This window comes from Euprymna scolopes, chromosome 46 (assembly GCF_053919585.1).
Source record: "Euprymna scolopes isolate OS-2025 chromosome 46, ASM5391958v1, whole genome shotgun sequence".
In the NCBI taxonomy this organism is placed as follows: Eukaryota; Metazoa; Mollusca; class Cephalopoda; order Sepiida; family Sepiolidae; genus Euprymna; species Euprymna scolopes.
The window spans coordinates 165,535,887-165,557,889 of record NC_136527.1 but is presented as its reverse complement, the minus strand read 5'-3'; the positions used below and the strand labels follow the sequence as shown (position 1 = coordinate 165,557,889).

At 30.9% G+C, this 22,003-nt stretch overlaps 1 pseudogene; it reads right to left on the bottom strand.

Annotated features, from left to right (window-relative positions):
- Positions 1-4,042: 4,042 nt before the first annotated feature.
- Positions 4,043-4,192, bottom strand: LOC145271715 (U1 spliceosomal RNA; annotated as a pseudogene).
- Between the last annotated feature and the right edge of the window lie 17,811 nt (positions 4,193-22,003).

The following is a 22,003-nucleotide window of genomic DNA, read 5'->3' as shown; positions in this document are numbered from 1 at the left end:
TATTATTATTATTAATATTATTATTAATATTATTATTTTTATTATTATTATTTATTTTTTTATTTTTTCTATTATCAGTTTTCTTCGAATTAAATTATTGTGTTTACGGTTCTCAGAAATCACACAAGTATTTTCTTTTTAAGAATAGACTTTTAGAGTAAAAAAATAAAGATAAAGATAAACAGGTTTGTATTACTGTACACATAGATTCGAAAACGTCAAAAAACAAATATATAACAAATAAATGGGGTTTGTATTACTGTACACATAGATTCGAAAAAGTTGTCAAAAACAAATATATAACAAATAAATGTTATCAAAGGCAAGATAAGTTACTTTTCTACCAAACTGGATGTATTTTTGTGTTTTTATTCAATGTAACATATTTATTCAGCTCGAAAAACATACAGTGTTTACCGATGTATTGGAAAATTAAAGATGGCGTCTCACACCCTCTTTAACACCGTAAATTTGGGAAAAAGTGTTATAAATAAAAAAAATATACAAAATACTATTAAAAACCCGCCGAATATATGTCAACCTTCAACCTATGTCACGGTAACATATATTGAGCGAGTTTTTAACAGCATTTTAACCGTTTTTTTATTTATAACACCTTTTCCCAAATTTACGGTGTCAAAGAGGGTATGAGACGCCATCTTGAATTTTCCAATACATCGGTAAACACTGTATGCTTTTCGAGCTGAATAAACATGTTACATTAAATAAAAACACAAAAAATATATCCAGTTTGGTAGAAAAGTAACTTATATTGCCTCTGATAACATTTATTTGTTATATATTTGTTTTTTGACAACTTTTTCGAATCTATGTGTACAGTAATACAAACCCGATAAATGTTATCAAAAGCAAAATAAGTTACTTTCCTACCTAACTGGATAATTTTTTAATGTTTTAATTTAATGTAACATGTTTATTCAGCTCGAAAAACATACTGTGTTTACCGATGTATTGGAAAATTTAAAATGGCGTCCGACTCTCTCTTTCACACAGTAAAATAATAAACATGTTAAATTAAATAAAAACACTATAAAATTATCCATTTAGGTAGAAAAGTAACTTATCTTGCCTTTGATAACATTTATTTTTTATATATTTGTTTTTTGAAAACTTTTCCGAATCTATGCAAATCCAAAAAACACTTATCTTTTATCCCATAAATTAAAAATAAACCAAATAAATTGGAAATTCAAATTTTATATTCACGTTTGTTATAAATCATATAGAATTAATATTTTTATTGCAAAAATAAATAAATAAAAAGATGAATAAACATAATTTAATATTTAAGGTTATTTAAAAAAATCGGATAAGAAATGTAAAGAAAAAAATATTTAAAAACTTACCGTTCATTCCAGTTTCAATACGGAAAAAAATCGGGTTGAATTCTTTTATTTTGTTGTTGTTCAAAACAGAAAATTTGTTAGAATTTCTTTAGTAAATTGATACAACATTTGTTTTGTGTGTTCAATTCATTAATAAAAAAATATATGAAAATATAAAAGAATCAAAATTAAAAGATGAAGAACACAAAATTATTTAAAGAGAAAATCAACTGCTAAAGAACAAAGAACTTAAGGTCATCGTAATAACACGGTGAAATCATTATTTCGTTCCTCGTGTAAAAATGTCTGTTTATTATTAAAACGTATCGAATTGCTTTCCTATCAAGTTCGGATTATATTTGTCAATGTTTAAAGTTTGTTTTCGATATCTTTTGTAAATTTCTATTTTGTATGTCTATTTCATTAAAAATTAAAATATATGAAAACATAAAAATTAAAATATATGAAAACATAAAAATTAAAATATATGAAAACATAAAAATTAAAATATATGAAAGCATAAAAATTAAAATATATGAAAACATAAAAATTAAAATATATGAAAACATAAAAATTAAAATATATGAAAACATAAAAATTAAAATATATGAAAACATAAAAATTAAAATATATAAAAACATAAAAATTAAAATATATAAAAACATAAAAATTAACATATGTAAAAACATAAAAATTAAAATATATAAAAACATAAAAATTAAAATATATGAAAACATAAAAATTAAAATATATGAAAACATAAAAATTAAAATATATGAAAACATAAAAATTAAAATATATGAAAACATAAAAATTAAAATATATGAAAACATAAAAATTAAATTATATGAAAACATAAAAATTAAAATATATGAAAACATAAAAATTAAAATATGTAAAAACATAAAAATTAAAATATATGAAAACATAAAAATTAAAATATATGAAAACATAAAAATTAAAATATATGAAAACATAAAAATTAAAATATATGAAAACATAAAAATTAAAATATATAAAAACATAAAAATTAAAATATATAAAAACATAAAAATTAACATATGTAAAAACATAAAAATTAAAATATATAAAAACATAAAAATTAAAATATATGAAAACATAAAAATTAAAATATATGAAAACATAAAAATTAAAATATATGAAAACATAAAAATTAAAATATATGAAAACATAAAAATTAAAATATATGAAAACATAAAAATTAAATTATATGAAAACATAAAAATTAAAATATATGAAAACATAAAAATTAAAATATGTAAAAACATAAAAATTAAAATATATGAAAACATAAAAATTAAAATATATGAAAACATAAAAATTAAAATATATGAAAACATAAAAATTAAAATACATGAAAACATAAAAATCAGAAAAAACTGAACATTTCATTATTATTCTAATTAGTCAAACTACCGTTAACATCCAAAATGACAATAGTAGTCTAAATAATTCAATATTTAATATAATATAATATAATATAATATAAAACAAAAAAAAAATTCGAAGTTAGTAAAATTACTAGAATATATTTGGACCAAGAAAGTAAACTATAATAATTACATTATGAAACTTGAAACTGATTCGGTTAAACTTAAGATTGCCGCCCAACAAATGTCACAGTAACATTTATTGAGTTGTTTTCTACCAACATTTTGTTTTATTTCTTATTTTGAAGCGATTATTGAGTCTTCAAAGACATTACGGTAAGCTTTTCTTGTTCTCCAACAGCGTTCAACATTACATGCTTTTCGAACGGATTAAACATTATACATTAACTAAAAACACTGAAAACGTATCCATTTATTAGGAAAGATACCCGCGCTTCGCTCGACCGGACTTTGCTGCTGCACACACCCGTTTTCCCGCCCCCTCCCCAATGTAAACAAAATGTGTTTTTTTTTTCCTTTTGGTGGAGGTGAACGTGTGGGTGCTCATTTTAGGTTAAATTATTATAGAAAAGTGATCCCCCACTTTTATGAACTCCAGGACGCTAGGACGTTTTGAATAAATCTTAGTTTCAACTAAGATTTATTCAAAAAGTCCCACGGTTCTGGAGTTCATACTATGCAAACGGTAAATTGGCGACGGGTTTGATTATCAGATTCGATGTAAGAAAAAAAAATCGGTTTGTGTCAAAAAACGAAAATAATTTTTTTTTTTTATCATAAAAATAATTATTTGTTCAATCATGAGAAGTGTGTGATATATCCGAATTGATGAAATTAAGAAAGTGAAAGGAGGGGTCCCGGGTGTGGTCATTTTTTGGCTCGTTTGGCTCTTTTTGGTGTTTTTACCTAAATGCACGACGGGCGGCCATCTTGCTTGCCAAACTGTGTACTGATTACGTTGGATAAAGAATGTCTTCAAATATGAATAAGTACTCGTTTGCGCAATAAATAAATGCGATATTCGTTCTCAGCGTACCCAAAAATTGTTAACAGTCGACAATTCAAGGGTGAATGCCGTTTGCTGGAATTTTAAACATTTTTTTCGTTTTCAACATCCCCAAAAACTTATAAATGTCTTAATTTTCCAAGTTTTTTTTTCTATAGAGAAATGGCCTGTTTCTTGGTATTACAGAGATTAAGGGTGATTAAGCGGAGGGAGTACAGACCTACGAGTGAGAGATACTTGGAAGAAATATGAAAGGATTTCTGGTTTTGATTGTATTATCGGGGTAAGCGCGTACGCAGACCCCACACTTAGAAATAGCTAGTCCGAGTCGTCCACATTTGGGACGATCGCAAAGGTCAACCCAACCGCAGTGCAATGGATGGGGAACGGCCTTAGTGATCACCGTTACCCCTACGTAAGGTAAGGATATTTATTTGCACCCCCACCGAGCAAATTAGGCACAAGGCCGATTTTTAAAGTGAGGAGTGAATGGGAAATGGGGACCAACTCCCCGGGGAGTAGGGGAGCTGGATAGTGACAATTGGTATGAAGGGTTGCCCCTATATTGACCAAGGTCTTATATGTTGGGTCGCCCCCACATATGGTCTTTGCTTGACACTTGTTGGCCAGGCCCCGAAGGACCAGGGCCTGACCTACGTAAGGTAAGTATAATGTTTGTTTTTTTCACGGTACCCACCACTGTTTTTATATTACACTTCTATACTCACCACCGACAAACACTAATAAATACCTAAAATACATCCATAAAATTCCCACCAATATAATCATATCACAACTTTCTCATTAACTAATAACAACAATAGCAGTATCAGAATTTTTGTAGGAATTTTTGACACCCCTAACACGAAACTGTGAATACAATATAAAAATCTCGTAATTTCTCTGTTAAAAGTGGGTTATTTATTTTCTTTATGGATTATACTTCCAAAATAAACTATTACAGTTGTTTTAAAAGTAATAAAAATATTTTTTTTTTTTAAACAGTAATGAATTTTCCGAACTCAATATTTTTCAATTTTTAAACTCAATATTTTTAAATTTTTAAATTTTAAAAATCTATCAAAATTTTTCTATTGATTCTATTTTTACGATATTTTCAGGGTCAATGTGAAATTTTATGTTCTTTCCAATAAACCGAATATAATATTTTAGACAAACGTTTTTTTTTTAAATTCACGCCCCCCAAGTGTCACCCATTTTCAACTTTCTCTTAAAAAGTAAATAATTAATTTATGTCGTGGAGTTTTATATATCACAAATTGAAGAGAAAAGGTCAATAAATAATATATTCAAATTTAAAACAAAAAAAAAATCGCTTTTTTAGAAATTTACCTGTAAAGTCCGAAGTTTAAAACCTTTAAAAAAAAAAAACACATTGTTTTTTTTTTTTTTTTAATAAAACCTTGGTCCTTGCTCCTTTAATTGAAAAAAAAAAAATAGGGCTTGAATTCCATTTTTCGAGGAGTTATAAGCTTGGAAAGATGGGGTGGAATTATTCACTATTTTCACGAAATTTCTGACACTGCTATAACAACAATTCATAACAAATAATTTACTATCATTTTAACGTACCAACATTTTCACAAAATACGTCAATTCTTAACGGAACTTACATTTTACTATAATATTCAATGTCAAGGTCGTTTACATGTGAACAACATAAATTCATAATCTTTTCAATGAGAACAAATACAAACGAATGAAAACTTGTAGAATTAAAACCAAAACACTAAACCAAAAACATATTTATGTAATTAAATCAGTTTTGTATTTCATTAATTGGCACTTGCCCAGTTTAATCAAGACATAAAAATGAAAATATTGAAAAATAAAGAGTTATATTGTACGTACCCGTTATGGAATAAAGTTATCCGAATAAAAAGTAACTTAATTTGATCAAGTACTTTTTTTACTGAGGAAAATCAAGTTCTAATGAAATCGAAATATTATCGCCATTTGGCTGTTTACGTACACGAGGTGTAGGGGGTGGTTTTAAACGAAAAATTGATTTACAAAGGACAAAATGAAACACAAAATTTAAAAAGGACACAAAAACTCTGTAAAATAAGTGAAGAAAAGCTAAAATATTTTTCTAACTATTTTTTTTTCTCATGTTTCAAAATAATATCAAAATTTGACAAACTGTAAGCAGCGATTGGAGTTATCTCCCCCTGGCGCTCCCTTCTCCTAAGCGAAAAACGATGGCCGTTACCCGATCGAGCTAATTAAAATTTGTTCAAATCAAGTGATTTCTTTTTTCATGAAAACTTTAATCCATAACAAGTACATACAGTATATTTTTTTCAATATTTTTATTTTTTGATTTCTTGATTAAACTGTACAAGCACCCATTAATTATATCAAAGCACGGATGAAACAAAAATAAAAATTACGATCTAAAGAGTTATTTCCCCTTACATGAGCAGTAATTTAAAAAATGCCAATAGACGCTATATTTTTTTCCATATATTAATCTCATAGCGTCGTCGTCGTCGTCGTCATCGTCGACGTCGTCGTCGTCGTCGATGTAATCGATAATATAGCATAGTTCCTGGCTTTACTATAACAATTATTTTAGGCAAACAACGCTGATAATTAATGTAAATGATATAAAATATACTTTTAAAAGTTGTATTTGTGACGACAGAAGAAAAACAGGTTTAGTTTATCAATTTTAATGTAATTACAAAAAAAAAAAAAAAACAACAACAACAAAACACCAACGTTTTTATTCTGCTAATTTACTAGCGATCTTTGAAAAACAAATAAAAAATAACCAAATTTTTATGTGTAATTATTTTATACACTAGAATCATGTATACAGATTTTTATACAGATAGATTTTGTTCACTTTTATTTTTGAGAAAAAAATATTTTTCTCAGTACGCCACACACAGTTTTATGTATATATATATATATATATATATATATATATATATATATATATATATATATATATATATATATATATATATATATTAGTTGGGTTCACAAGCAAATTACAAGGCGATCTGAATGTTGTTCAGTATCAATTTGTGTTCTGTTATATTTTTTCTCATTCACATCTGCGAGTCGGGACATTTTACAACATTGCGTTACTTCTCTATTAAAGGGGGGGTAATACATGGGAGGGCGCAAAACATGACAAGGAAAGTCAGAATGGTAACAACGCGACACATGGCTGAAATACGCAAACAAACTAGAAACAGCTACTACACTTCCATCGTTAATCGTTGATTGCATGTAAAACATCAGGTTTAAGTCTGGAATTATAAGTTAAGAAGGTCATCGTAAAGTTAACAGAATCGAATCTGATAAAAATAAGTCGCAATTTTCATAATGTAATCATGTGATTATTGTTTTGTTTCTTGTTGGTTCAAATCTAGTTTTTGTTATTTGATTGACTTAACTATTTGTTCAATTCTTTCCTTTTTGAATTGTTTATGTGAAATATTCAGTTTTGCATTTTTTTTTTATATTTGGATTATTTGGATTACTGTTCTCATCTTGGATGTAAACAGTAGTTCGACTCATCCAAATCATAATGAAATGTTCAATCTTTTACACGAGGAACAAAATAATGATTACACCGTTTTACGATGAACATAAGTTCTTTGTTCTGAAGCAGTTGATTTTTTTCTCCTTATAATAATTTCACGTTTAAATCGTGTCTTTTGTCTTTTAATTTTGATTCTTTTATATTTTCATATATTTTATTGCTTAATGAATTGGACACACAAAACAAAATTTGTATCAATTCACTAAAGATTATATTAAGAAATCATAACAAACAAACACATTTTCTGCGTTGGACATAAAAGAAAAACGATTTTTTTTTTCGTATTAAATTCCTGGAATGGAAGGTAAGTTTATTTATTTTCCCTTTACAGCAATATTATTCAACAACTTTAAAATAATCTTTAATATTAAAATACGTTTATTTTTTATTGCAATCCAATAAAAATGTTGGTTTCGTGAATAAAATATATATGAAATGTGACCATGTGTGTCAGTGTCAATTTCTTTCCAGCTCCTCAAAAAACCTTTAAAATGACGACTTTTCTAGGTGTCCAATGGTGCTGAAAACGAATATCAGATTTTAATTTGGGTCAGATAAGCAGTTTTCATGATATGAAGAAAGTACTTTTTCCAAAAGTGGGAAATCACTTTCTTATATAAATTTAACGTAAAAAAAGCACCCACTTTCTGGTCACCTAATAATTTCGTCATATAAAACAAATTTGAAAATAAAAAAAAATAAACAAATTTCTCAGTAAAAAAAAGCGCCGGTTTTTGGTGATGCTGAAAGCGAATATCACAATTTAAAATTGCTTTATGATATGAAGAAATTACTAAGTGACCAGAAAGTGGGTGCTCATTTTACGTAACTTTTATATAGAAAAGTGACCCCCCACTTATTGCAAAAGTAATTTCTTTATATCATGAAAACTACTTATCTGACTCAAATTTAAATGTGATATTCGTTTTCGACATCACCGAAAACCTATTCGTCATCATATTAAAGTTTTTTGAGGAGTTGGACAGAAACTTGACATTGACCGAAATGTGTTTATTTAAGTAAAATTTAAATGTTAAAATACGTTTACAATATGAAAGGTAAGTTATTTTTTTACGCTTTAAAAAAATCCCATTCAATAACTTTTAACATAATCTAAAACACTATTTTTTTTTCTTTTTGCAATCTCCCTCAAAAATATTGATTCTTAAAATTATATTAAACATAAAAAAAGGTTTAAATTTTATTGGAATCCAATAAAAAGATTGATTTCGTCAATAAAAATGTGGGTGCTCATGCAGAGAGTGAGCCGTGCTGAAATAATAAGGTTATTATTTAAAGAAGCCATTCTTAACATGGGGAGGGTGTGTTGTACCTATTCTATACTTTAACCTTACAATTGAATAAAAAAAACATAAAACTTTAATTAAACTTGGAAGTACGATTTAAAAAATAGCGCGGATCAGTAAGTGCACTAGCACCGCCTATTTAATATATATATATATATATATATATATATATATATATATATATATATATATATATATATATAATGTGTGTGTTTAGATTGGATAATATGTTACCCACCCATAACTAACGAACTTTTGTAGCTTTTAATCTTGTATATATATATATATATATATATATATATATATATCGATTGTTGATCTCTCTGAACGAAAGCCGCATTGAGATTCTAGGTAGATTTGGTCGGCAAGAACGTGTAGTCGCAGTAATACTATACATGCGAATAGCTTGCCAACGAAGCTCAAAAGTGAGATACCGCGGTAGTTGTTGCAGTCACCGCGGTCCCCTTTGTGTTTGTAGAGAGTGATGATATTTGCGTCTCTCATGCCCTGAGGCACTGAGCCTTCTCTCCAACACTGTATCAGAAGACTATGGAGGGGCTCAAGCAGGCTAGCCTTTCCACTTTTTAAGACCTCTGCTGGAATATAGTCCTTTCCTGAGGCTTTTCCTGATGGCAGTCTGTCTATTGCCCTCGATAGTTCTTCTATGGAAGGCTCCCCATCGAGCTCATGCATCAGCGGTAGATGATCAATGGCATCCAGGGCGGACTGATGTACCATGTTTTCCCTGGAGTAAAGCTCGGAGTAGTGTTCAACCCATCTGTCTAGCTGTTTAACTTTGTCTAGTATGGGTTCACCCGATTTAGACTTCAGTGAAGCAGTTTTAATTATGGGTCCTGTAGCTCTCCTGATCCCGTTATACATATGTTTTATATTTCCTGTATCAGCTGCATGCTGGATAGACTTGGAGAGCTCCATCCAGTAGTTGTTTGCAGCTTCCCTTACAGCCTTTTGATCTGCCCTTTTGGAAAGCCTCAGTGCAGCCAGCGATGTAGGAGATGGGTTGGCCTTGTATGAGAGCAAGGACAAACGCTTTGCCTCAATCAGAGGGTTGAGGGTAGCAGAGTTGGCATCATACCAGTCATTGCGTTTGCTACCTGTCCTCCTCCCAAAGACTTTGAGAGCTGTAGAGTGGATGGCATTTTTCAGTGTTTCCCACTGTTCAGATGCTGTCCGGGTGTTATCTCCTTTGAAGGTGGAGGTTAACATCTCGATATGATCTTCTCCCTACGCCAACTGCAAGAGAAGTGCAGAGAGCAAAACCAGCCTCTGTATGTTGCCTTCATAGACCTGACCAAGGCATTCGATCTCGTGAGCAGAGATGGACTATTCAAAATTCTCCCACTGATCGGATGCCCACCAAAACTCCTCAGCATCATAAGATCCTTTCATGATGGCATGAGGAGCACTGTGCAATTTAACGGTGGCATGTCTGCTGAGTTCGGGGTGAGGAGTGGTGTCAAACAGGGTTGTGTGTTGGCCCCAACACTCTTCGGCATCTTCTTCTCCCTACTCCTGAAGCATGCTTTCAAGAACACAACGGATGGTATCTGCTTGCACTCCAGGTCAAATGGTAGTCTCTTCAACATCGCCAGACTCCGCTCCAGGACAAAGACCAGGACAGTTCAGATAAGAGACATGCTGTTTGCTGATGATGCAGCTATAGCATCGGATCAGGAAGATGGTCTTCAAAGACTGATGGACAGGTTTGCTAATGCTTGCAGCCTGTTTGGTCTCACTATCAGCCAGAAGAAAACCCAAGTCATGGGACAAGCAACCGCCTCCCCACCCAGCATCACAATCCAAGGCACACCGCTAGAGGTCGTACGCCAGTTTCAATATCTAGGCTCCACTGCTTCAGACACCCTGTCATTGGACGTGGAGCTAAACAAAAGGATTGGAAAGGCACCCACAACCCTCTCTAAACTAACTAAAAGAGTTTGAGAAAACAGGCACCTTACCACTTCCACCAAGATGACCGGCTACAGAGCGTACATCCTCAGTGTTCTACTGTATGGGAGTGAATACTGGACCACATACTCAACACAAGAGAGGAAACTCCAGGTCTTCCATATGAGGTGTATACGTAGGATGCTTGGTATCACATGGCAGGACAGAGTGAGTAATACGGATGTTCTGCAGAGAGCGGCCATCCCATCCATTTACTCCCTACTGCGTGAGCGACGTCTTCGCTGGCTGGGCCATGTGCGCAGGATGGATGATGGGCGCATCCCTAAAAACCTTCTCTATGGTGAGCTTGCCTCAGGCTCAAGAAAGAGGGGGCGACCCCATCTTCGCTACAGGGATGTCTGCAGGCGTGACATGAAGGCTTTCTCAGTGGACAGGAATACATGGGAAGCCTCTGCATCTGACAGAACTACCTGGAGGAAACTGATACGTCAGGGGATTATTATCAGCGAGAGGACCCTCTATGTTGAAAACGCTGCAAAGAGAGCTAGGAGAAGAGCGAGTGTACAGGCGGAACAGCCGGACGAAGTGGCAAATTGCATAACAACCTTCGTGGCTGTGGCAGATTATGCAAATCAAGAAGTGGTCTCTACAGTCACACAAAAGGATGCATACAGGCAACATCTTAATACGGCGCTGATCCATAGTCGTTTTGACTGACGGATGCCACACACACACACACACACACACACACACACACACACACACATATATATATATATATATATATATATATATATATATATATATGTATATATATATATATATATATGTGTGTGTGTGTGTTTAGAAATAGTTTTCTGTCCTAATTTTCCTATTATGTCGCTAGATAATTGCGTTTGAATTTTTATATTTTATTCAATGTTTTAGGTTTTGGAATACTGGAATAAGGATTCTTTTATTAAAATTATTCTTTTATTTCGTTTACATAAAATGATCATTTTATTACGTTGACATAAAATGATTCTTTTATTACGTTTACATAAAATGATTCTTTTATTTCGTTTACATAAAATGATTTTTTTTATTTTGTTTACATAAAATGTTTCTTTTATTTCGTTTACATAAAATGTTTCTTTTATTTCGTTTACATAAAATGATTTTTTATTTCGTTTACATAAAATGATTTTTTTTATTTTGTTTACATAAAATGTTTCTTTTATTTCGTTTACATAAAATGATTTTTTTATTTCGTTTACATAAAATGATTCTTTTATTTCGTTTACATAAAATGATTTTTTTATTTCGTTTACATAAAATGATTCTTTTATTTCGTTTACATAAAATGATTTTTTTTATTTTGTTTACATAAAATGTTTCTTTTATTTCGTTTACATAAAATGATTTTTTTTATTTTGTTTACATAAAATGATTTTTTTTATTTTGTTTACATAAAATGATTTTTTATTTCGTTTACATAAAATGATTTTTTTTATTTTGTTTACATAAAATGTTTCTTTTATTTCGTTTACATAAAATGATTTTTTATTTCGTTTACATAAAATGATTTTTTTATTTTGTTTACATAAAATGTTTATTTTATTTCGTTTACATAAAATGTTTCTTTTATTTCGTTTACATAAAATGATTCTTTTATTTCGTTTACATGAAATGATTCTTTTATTTCGTTTACATAAAATGATTATTTTATTTCGTTTACATGAAATGATTCTTTTATTACGTTTACATAAAATGATTCTTTTATTTCGTTTACATAAAATGAGCACTTAACAGAAACTTAATAGAGACAAAATAATTGGTAAATATTTACCATCGAATCCAACGTAGTTTTAGTGCTAAATAAATAAATAAAAATCTATTTTTGTTTGCCATTACGTCTGAAAGCCATTAAAAATATTGTGAAAAATAGAATAAAAAACACAAAAGTTAAATATGTAAGACTTCGTTTTATAAATTAAACTTAAAATGAGCACGCGCCCTTCCGTAATCTTTCTAATAATCGATTATTCAATCTGATATTTAGATTTTTATAAAAATGTTGTGTTTATTTACTTTAGTGATTTCTGAGAAAATAATAATGTTTACCATGAACAAAATAAGTTGATCCAAAGTTTGTCGAAAAAGGATAATTTTCTTTTAATAAAGTTTTACATAAAATGAGCCCTCATTATTGGTAATCAGCAATTAACAGAAACTGAATATAGAACAAAATAATTGGTAAATATTTACAATCGAAATCAGCAAAGTTTTTCAGTATTCCATTGTTTTTTTTTAGTTTTTTTTTACTTTTAGAAATAGTTTTTTTTTTTTTTACACAGTGATCACCACTTATCAAGGCCCAGAAGCCACTCAGGGATGAGGGTTATTGCAAGTACAGTACGTTAGTGTTGAGATTTGATGAAGTGTTTACTTAAGGGGCGGTTCATTAGGAATTTGTTAACGTTGGACTTAAAGATATCCAGGTTGTAGTCCGGTGGGAAGCAGGCAGACGGAACATAGTTCCACAGGCGTGCAGTTCTAAGAAAGAAGCTTTGTTCATGGAATCCACGTTTTGATTTAGGCAAAGATATAGAGTGGGGGAAATTTTTCACAGTGGATTCAGCTAGACGGGTGGTTTCCGTGAAAGATTGGCGAGGGAGGACCAGAGATGGGAGTTCAGACGAGCACCTGCCATGGAAATAACGATAAAACAAGGATAGGCTCGCAACGTTTCTTCTGTGGGAGAGAGGTTGCAGGGTAGAGAAAAGGGCATCCACCAATAAGCCACGAAGTCTATTTTGTACTCTGTCAAGGCAGGATAGGCTGTTTTTAGCAGCTCCTGCCCAGATATGGCAACAGTATTCCATCCTTGGACGTACTTGGCTTTTATATCAATAGAGAATTGCATCAGTAGTGAGATATCTTCTGGAGCGGTAAAAGGATCCCACCATCTTTCCAGCAACCTTGGCAACAGACTTGATGTACGTGTTCCATTTCAGATCAGGAGTAAAGGTCAAACCCAGAAGCTTGTCAAAACACGGGGCCTCACCCAGACGAGAGCCATCCATCACAATTGATGCCAGATGGGGATCAGAGCGTTGATGATGTAAGGATAGGAGTTTGGTTTTGGATGCATTAAAGGTAACCAGCCACATCTTCCCCCACTGAACCACGCGCTCGAGCTCAGAGGAGAGAGAATCAGAGAGAACTTTGTCATTTACAGCCTTTGATGTGTTGCCATAGATGGTCGTGTCATCAGCATAGATGTCAACGAATGATTTAAGTATGTGTTTGGGGAGGTCATTGATGTAGATCAGGAAGAGAGTTGGGCCCAGGATTGACCCCTGAGGGACTCCAGAATTTATATTGCAGGCCTCAGATTTTTGTCCATCTACCACTAGTCTTAGGAGCCTATCGGAGAGAAATGATTTTATGATTGAGAAAACATATCCAGTAATACCGTAGCTGGAAATCTTGTGAAGTAGACCCTTATGCCATACCTTGTCGAAAGCCTTTGATATGTCAAGAGCAATTACCCTAGAAAGGAAGCCTTTGTCAAGAGATTCACTAATCCTGTGGGCTATAACGGTCAGCACATCTGCGGTAGATCTTGCAGAGCGGAAACCATATTGTGTGTCACTAAGAAGGTTATTCCTGCTGAGGTGGTTGACTATTTCTCTATTTAATATGAATTCCAGCAACTTACTCATAACACACAGGAGACTTATTGGTCTGTACTGAGACGGAGATGACTTATCACCTGAATTCTTAAATACAGGGCAAACTGATGAGGTCTTCCAGGGAGTCGGAAAGCACTTCTCCTTAAGGCAGCGCTTAACTAGTTCCGTAAGTATGGGAGCAAGTTCTGGTTGAAGCTTTTTTAACACTATAATTGGGATGCCATCAGGGCCAGTTGCTTTACTGGAATCTAGGTTCTTGATTAGCTTGGCGACCTCATGCACGGATATTTGTATGTTATCTAGCTTGTTCTGTGTTCGTCGCATAGGGTAGAATTAGCTGCAAAGTTCTTTGCAAATAGTTTGGCCTTGTCTGACGCTGACGAGATGACCTCTGGTCCATTGATAATGGTTGGGATAGAACGCACACTTCTGTTCAGGATCCTATTTGTTATTTGCCAAAACTGGTGGGAACCAAGCCGCTGATCAGCTACTTTGGATTTAACAGACTGGGCATATAGCTTTCTTGCATTTTTTTATTACTCTTTTACAGTGGTTGCTGGCATTCCTGAAAGCAGCTTTAGTCTCAGTGCATCTATTACGTTGGTAGCTATGGAAAAAGTGATTTCTGTGTGCGATAGCAGCAGCACATTGTGAGGAGAACCATGGCTGGCTGTTAGGTTTTTGTTGGAATTTTTTAGATGGTATGAATTGGTCTATGCCTACAATTAACCATTCGGTTAGATCTGATACTATAGAGGACACTTCCTTTTTAAACATGGAGTGCAGAGGTAAATCAGATATGAATGTATGGAAGCTATCCCAATCAGCTATAGAGTATCGGTATACAGTACGGTGAAGGGGTACGTCTGGGGACTTCTTACATTTCGTTTTTATCTTAACTGATACGACGGAGTGGTCGGAGGATCCTAGAGGAGAATGAACAGCATGAATATAGCTCAGGGGAAGTTGAGAGAAAAAGGTCTAGGAGGCTTGCATATTGACTGGGTGTATTGGGCACACGGGTGGGCTCGCGAACAATCTGAGTGAGGTCATAAGCAATGGCAAAATCATAACAAAACTTCCCCTCATCGTCTGTCTTATTTGAATGGGTCAGCCATTCCACGTTATGGATGTTGAAGTCACCACAGATGTGGATGTTAGCCGAGGGATGTGCAGACAGTATGTGGTCTATTTTCTCAGATATGCTCTTAAAGATAGTAACTCTGCTATTGTGGGGCCGATAGAGCGCAAATATAAATGCAGTGGTGTTAGTAAGTGCAACCCTGAAGGGTAAATTAGGATCTTCTCTAGAGATAGCCCTGCCACATGGGAAGCCATCCCTGATGTAGGCACATATTCCATGCCCATGGCGATCTTGGGGGTCAGATATAGCTGTTAAGTTAGAGTATCCGTTAATTATGAACTCATCTAGGGAAGTGGTCGGCCCTATTCCAGTTTCACTTAGAAGTAATATGTTCGGTTTTGTCTCCTGTATTTGGATTTCAACGTCTTGAAGGTTGGAACGTAGACCCCTGATGTTGGAGAAGGAAACTTGGTAGTAGGAGTCTACGTTGGAAGATGGGGTTCTAGGTTTAATCGAGTTTTTATTCTGGAGATATTTCATGTTGAGGTTTTTGGGATTTGTGGAATAGATCGGCATACTTGGTTAGAGCAGTACAGAGAGGGAAAGTAAGAGAGAAAAAGACAGGAAAATGTTTTTTTTATGGCACAGGAAAAGGTAAAGCCGTAACAATTACCCATTAGTATGGCATCGACAGGCCCTACCAGAGACTACTGCATGGTCCAAAGCTTTTTCTCCACCTTTGTCAGAAAAATCACTCATTGAATGAGGACTGAGAGACAAAAAAGGAGAAGCTAGAGTTACTGGAGCTGCCGATAACACATCTACTCTCGATTTAAAAAAGGGGGGAGGAGGGGAATGGGTACAAGTGACTTATTTATATCTAAGTAGTAAGTCCGGTGCTAAGTTAAAAATTCAGGACACTTTTGATGATAATCTCTCCTCCCATTTTAATGGGTGGAAGTTTCTCGTAATCTATCGAGTTTGAATCATTGGAGTTTCACCTTATAATTAATTAAAGTCCAATAATTAATTTTTATCAATTTGTAAAGTCGGCTTAATATTAATTTACATTCGAGTTTAGATAATTATTCAAGGTTTTACTTTAGGAGGTTCGTTTTCATTGGTAACTTTTTCTTTGCTAATGGCACTGTATTATATTTCGAATGTAATTGAAAATAAGGCTAACTATATTAGATTGGCTAACCAAAAAGCAAGCATTTTCAATATAGGCAAGCTTACAGTAATAGTATATATTAAATATATTACTTAAATAAAGTCCTAACTTTATCTACTCTAATAGAGAATAATTTACGGTATTTTTTTATCGTTAGTTTCTGGCATTTTGTTTTTTTTATCGTTTACTTTGTAGCATGGCGGGGTGACGAATAAGACAGGAGAATACAGAAAAATACATAAATAAAACAAGAAAAACAAGTTAAAAACAAGGTAACATAAAAAACATTTAGGATGAGTTTTAAGAAAATACTTAACGTGTTTGCCATAATGTTCTGTCCGCCGTCTTTTTGCCAACTGGTAGGTGGCATGTTGTCTTGTCTTTCTAGAGCGTAAGAAGATTTCTGTTTCCGGATAACTTGGACGAGTGCTTATCTATTTATAGATTAAAAGTCGTTTTATTGTTAAAAAAGTTCTAACTTTTTTTTATATAAAGTCTTAACTTTATCTACTCTAATAGAGAATAATTTCCGGCAAAGTAGTTTTCTGTCCATAATTATCTATTATTATAAATTTACATTTTTACGTGGTTTTCCTGTTTGGTTTTACCATTTTTTTTATTACACCAAACAAGGCACATTGCCACTTTGATGTATGGGGCTATGATCAGGGACCTAAGTTGCAGGCCTACTATGTAGGGAGTTTTGCAGCAAAATGTCTGTTTACATTACACTTTAATTTCTGCATGCCAGTACAGTCGGAGAAGCAAGAAACCAGGGATCTTTACTCTGTATGGGTGGGACTTTGCTGCTTGTCGGGTTTGTCAGGGGTATTTTCAGAAAGGGGGTACAAGAGCCTGTAGTTCGTCAGAGAACCCACCATTAAAATACTTGTAAAACAAGCGGAGGGATGCAATATTTTGTTGATGGGACAGTGGCTGAAGCTTAGATGACAGTTAAGGATCTATTAGGTTGGCGACTCTCTTTTGAACACTGCCCAGAAGCGATGGACTAGTAGCCGATGCACCAGCCCAAATGTCACAACAATATCCCATACATAGGCGAATGGTAGCTTTGCACCAACCCAAATGTCAATACGCCATACATGGGCGAATGGTAGCTTTGTAGAGGTATAGGATATTTTCAAGTGTAAGTAACTTTCTAGCAGGGTAGAGAGAGCCCACCTTCTTCGCAGCAGTCTTGGCAATCATCTCGATGTATCTATTCCAACTCATGTTTCCTTCCTTTCACAGAGTTAAAAGTAGACTTCGTAGTCTAGTGGGTGGTGCAATTTTCTCTTCCCTGCAAACTCTTTCTCATAGCCTGTCTCTGCATTATAATTATTTTCATGGTACGTGCTGAGTTTCAGTCTCTAGCCCCCCTGCCAAACTTTCACAAGAAACACTCGTCTAGCTGAAAAAATTATCAATAATTTCCTCCACTCTTAATCTGTGCCTAAACATAAACATAGATTCCATGAACAAAGTTTCTTTCTTAGAATGCACACCTTTCCAGCTGACTATAATATGGTCATTTTCATGTTCAACCTAAACATGTTCTTAATGATGCGTTTCTCTTAAGTAATCCAATTTACCAATAATTACGACGACAGTGTTACATTGACCACTGTATGCTTATTAACCCCTATCCTCGAGTGGCGTCTGGGCCTTAATAATGGTGACTCTTTTGTAAAAAACATCATAAGTCAAACGTTGATATCTAACATTTCAAATGTAAAATTTTCACTGACTCAAAAAAATATCATAATTTATTATGATTTGTTAAACTTGAAAAAATATATTAATTATTGTGTAGAAACAACTTTTAAAAAATAACAAATGTTACGAACTATTAAAAACTGGGGTCGCAAATTTAAATGCAACATGTTTCAGCATTTTGTAAGAACATATTCTGTGGAGATCATAAAATTCTATAAAGTTTCTTCCGTGAACAGCATGTGTTCTAGTTATAATTAAATAACTTTATATCTATTAAGTCTGCACTGAATAAACCACACACAAAATGGATAGTGCCAGCTCAGAAATGTTAGGTAAGCCTATCTAATCCAATGCTCACCAAACAATGAAGTACAACCGCACAATATATATATTGTCTGGTTATTATGTGAAGATTATTATTAAGATGAATTAGTATTGATACAGCACATAAACATTTTAAGGGCCAATCGATTTGGCAGGTTAATTGTTACACATTCATAACACATAATACAATTTAATGTCCGGGTAAGTCTGCTATACAAACAGTGAAGATGATATTTAATGACAATATGGATACTTAGGGTTCGTTGAATTAACATATGTTTCAATATAGCACTTAGAAACATTCGATGTTAAGGGAGAAACACTTTAAAGTCGTTAACAAATTATAATAATATGTAATAATATTTAATTCAATAAAAAACTCAATAATAATGAAAATCATATAAAATAATATTTAATTCATTAAAAACCTCAATAGTAATGATAATCATATGAAATAATATTTAATTCAATAAAAAACTCAATAATAATGATAATCATATGAGATCATATTTAATTCAATAAAAAACTCCATAATAATGATAATCATATGAAATAATATTTAATTAAATAAATAACTCAATAATAATGATAATCATATGAAATAATATTTAATTCAATAAAAACTCAATAATAATGGTAATTACATGAACCATTTGATTCAATAAAAAACACAATAATAAAGATAATCATATGAAATAATATTTAATTCAATAAAAAAACTCAATAATGATTATAATCATATGAAATAATATTTAATTCAATAAAAAACCCAATTTAATGATAATCATATTAAATCTTATTTTATACAATAAAAACTCAATAATAATGATATTCATATGAAATAATATTTAATTCCATAAAAAACTCAATATTAACGATAATCATATGAAATAATGTTTAATTAATAAAATACTTAATAATAATTATAATCATATGAAATAATATTTAATTCAATAAAAACAACTCAATAATAATGATAATCATATCAAATAATATTTAATTCAATAAAAAACTCAATAATAATGATAATCATATGAAATAATATTTAATTCAATAAAAAACTCAATAATAACGATAATCATATGAAATAATGTTTAATTTAATAAAAACCTCTATGATAATGATAATCATATGAAATAATGTTTAATTCAATAAAAACTCGATAATATTGATAATCATATGACATCTTATTTAATTCCATAAAAAACTCAATAATAATGATAATCATATGAAATACTATTTTATTTAATAAAAGACTCAATAATAATGATAATTATATGAAATACTATTTAATTCAATAAAAAACTCAATAATAATGATAATCATATGAAATCTTATTTATTCTTAAATAATGATAATCATATGAATGTATGAATTTTATTCAATAATAATGATAATCATATGACATCTTATTTTATTCAATAAAAAAACTCAATAATAATAATCATATGAAATAATATTTAATTCAATAAAAACTAAATAATAATGATAATCATATGAAATAATATTTAATTCAATAAAAACCCAATAATAATGATAACCATGTGAAATAATATTAAATTCAATAAAAACTTAATAATAATGATAATCATATGAAATAATATTTTATTCAATATAAAATCAATAATAATGACAAGTTTGTGCTCGTTTGACTTCATTGCCTATAACAATTCACTATAAAATCTCTTAAAACTATATTCCTTAAAAATAGGAAACAGAATAAACTTTCTAAATATAAAACCATTTTTATAGATTTATTATTAAATGTGCTGATCTTACATGTGATTAAGTTTTAAAAAATATGTTAAGCTGAATTAGAGATGAACAGATATTTTTCTTCATTGATTTGGAATAATAGGATTGACACATAGAGAAATACACGAGAAGAAATAGAAAATGTAATCGTCTTAAGCAGAGAAAATATTAATCTATATGTGGTAGTTGTATTGTTATAAAATGTTTAGTTAAAAATCAAAATGATATAGGTTTAATGTTTTTGTATGTTAATTGTCGATTGTTTTGATAAATTTACTGATATTCGTGCATGTGCTTTAGTAAAGCAAAAAACTCTGATGAACGTCGATATATTTCTCTCATAACAATCGTAAATATTACATGACCATTTTCACGTTGTATATAATGTATATATTCAATAAACATATCTTAAAATTGCAACGGTTTATTTCTCTCATAACAATCGTAAATATTACATGACCATTTTCACGTTGTATATAATGTATATATTCAATAAACATATCTTAAAATTGCAACGGTTTATTAAACTCATAACAATCGTAAATATTACATGACCATTTTCACGTTGTATATAATGTATATATTCAATAAACATATCTTAAAATTGCAACGGTTTATTAAACTCATAACAATAGTAAATATTACATGACCATTTTCACGTTGTATATAATGTATATATTCAATAAACATATCTTAAAATTGCAACGGTTTATTTCTCTCATAACAATCGTAAATATTACATGACCATTTTCACGTTGTATATAATGTATATATTCAATAAACATATCTTAAAATTGCAACGGTTTATTTCTCTCATAACAATGGTAAATATTACATGACCATTTTCACGTTGTATATAATGTATATATTCAATAAACATATCTTAAAATTGCAACGGTTTATTAAACTCATAACAATAGTAAATATTACATGACCATTTTCACGTTGTATATAATGTATATATTCAATAAACATATCTTAAAATTGCAACGGTTTATTAAACTCATAACAATCGTAAATATTACATGACCATTTTCACGTTGTATATAATGTATATATTCAATAAACATATCTTAAAATTGCAACGGTTTATTAAACTCATAACAATAGTAAATATTACATGACCATTTTCACGTTGTATATAATGTATATATTCAATAAACATATCTTAAAATTGCAACGGTTTATTAAACTCATAACAATCGTAAATATTACATGACCATTTTCACGTTGTATATAATGTATATATTCAATAAACATATCTTAAAATTGCAACGGTTTATTAAACTCATAACAATAGTAAATATTACATGACCATTTTCACGTTGTATATAATGTATATATTCAATAAACATATCTTAAAATTGCAACGGTTTATTTCTCTCATAACAATCGTAAATATTACATGACCATTTTCACGTTGTATATAATGTATATATTCAATAAACATATCTTAAAATTGCAACGGTTTATTAAACTCATAACAATAGTAAATATTACATGACCATTTTCACGTTGTATATAATGTATATATTCAATAAACATATCTTAAAATTGCAACGGTTTATTTCTCTCATAACAATCGTAAATATTACATGACCATTTTCACGTTGTATATAATGTATATATTCAATAAACATATCTTAAAATTGCAACGGTTTATTAAACTCATAACAATAGTAAATATTACATG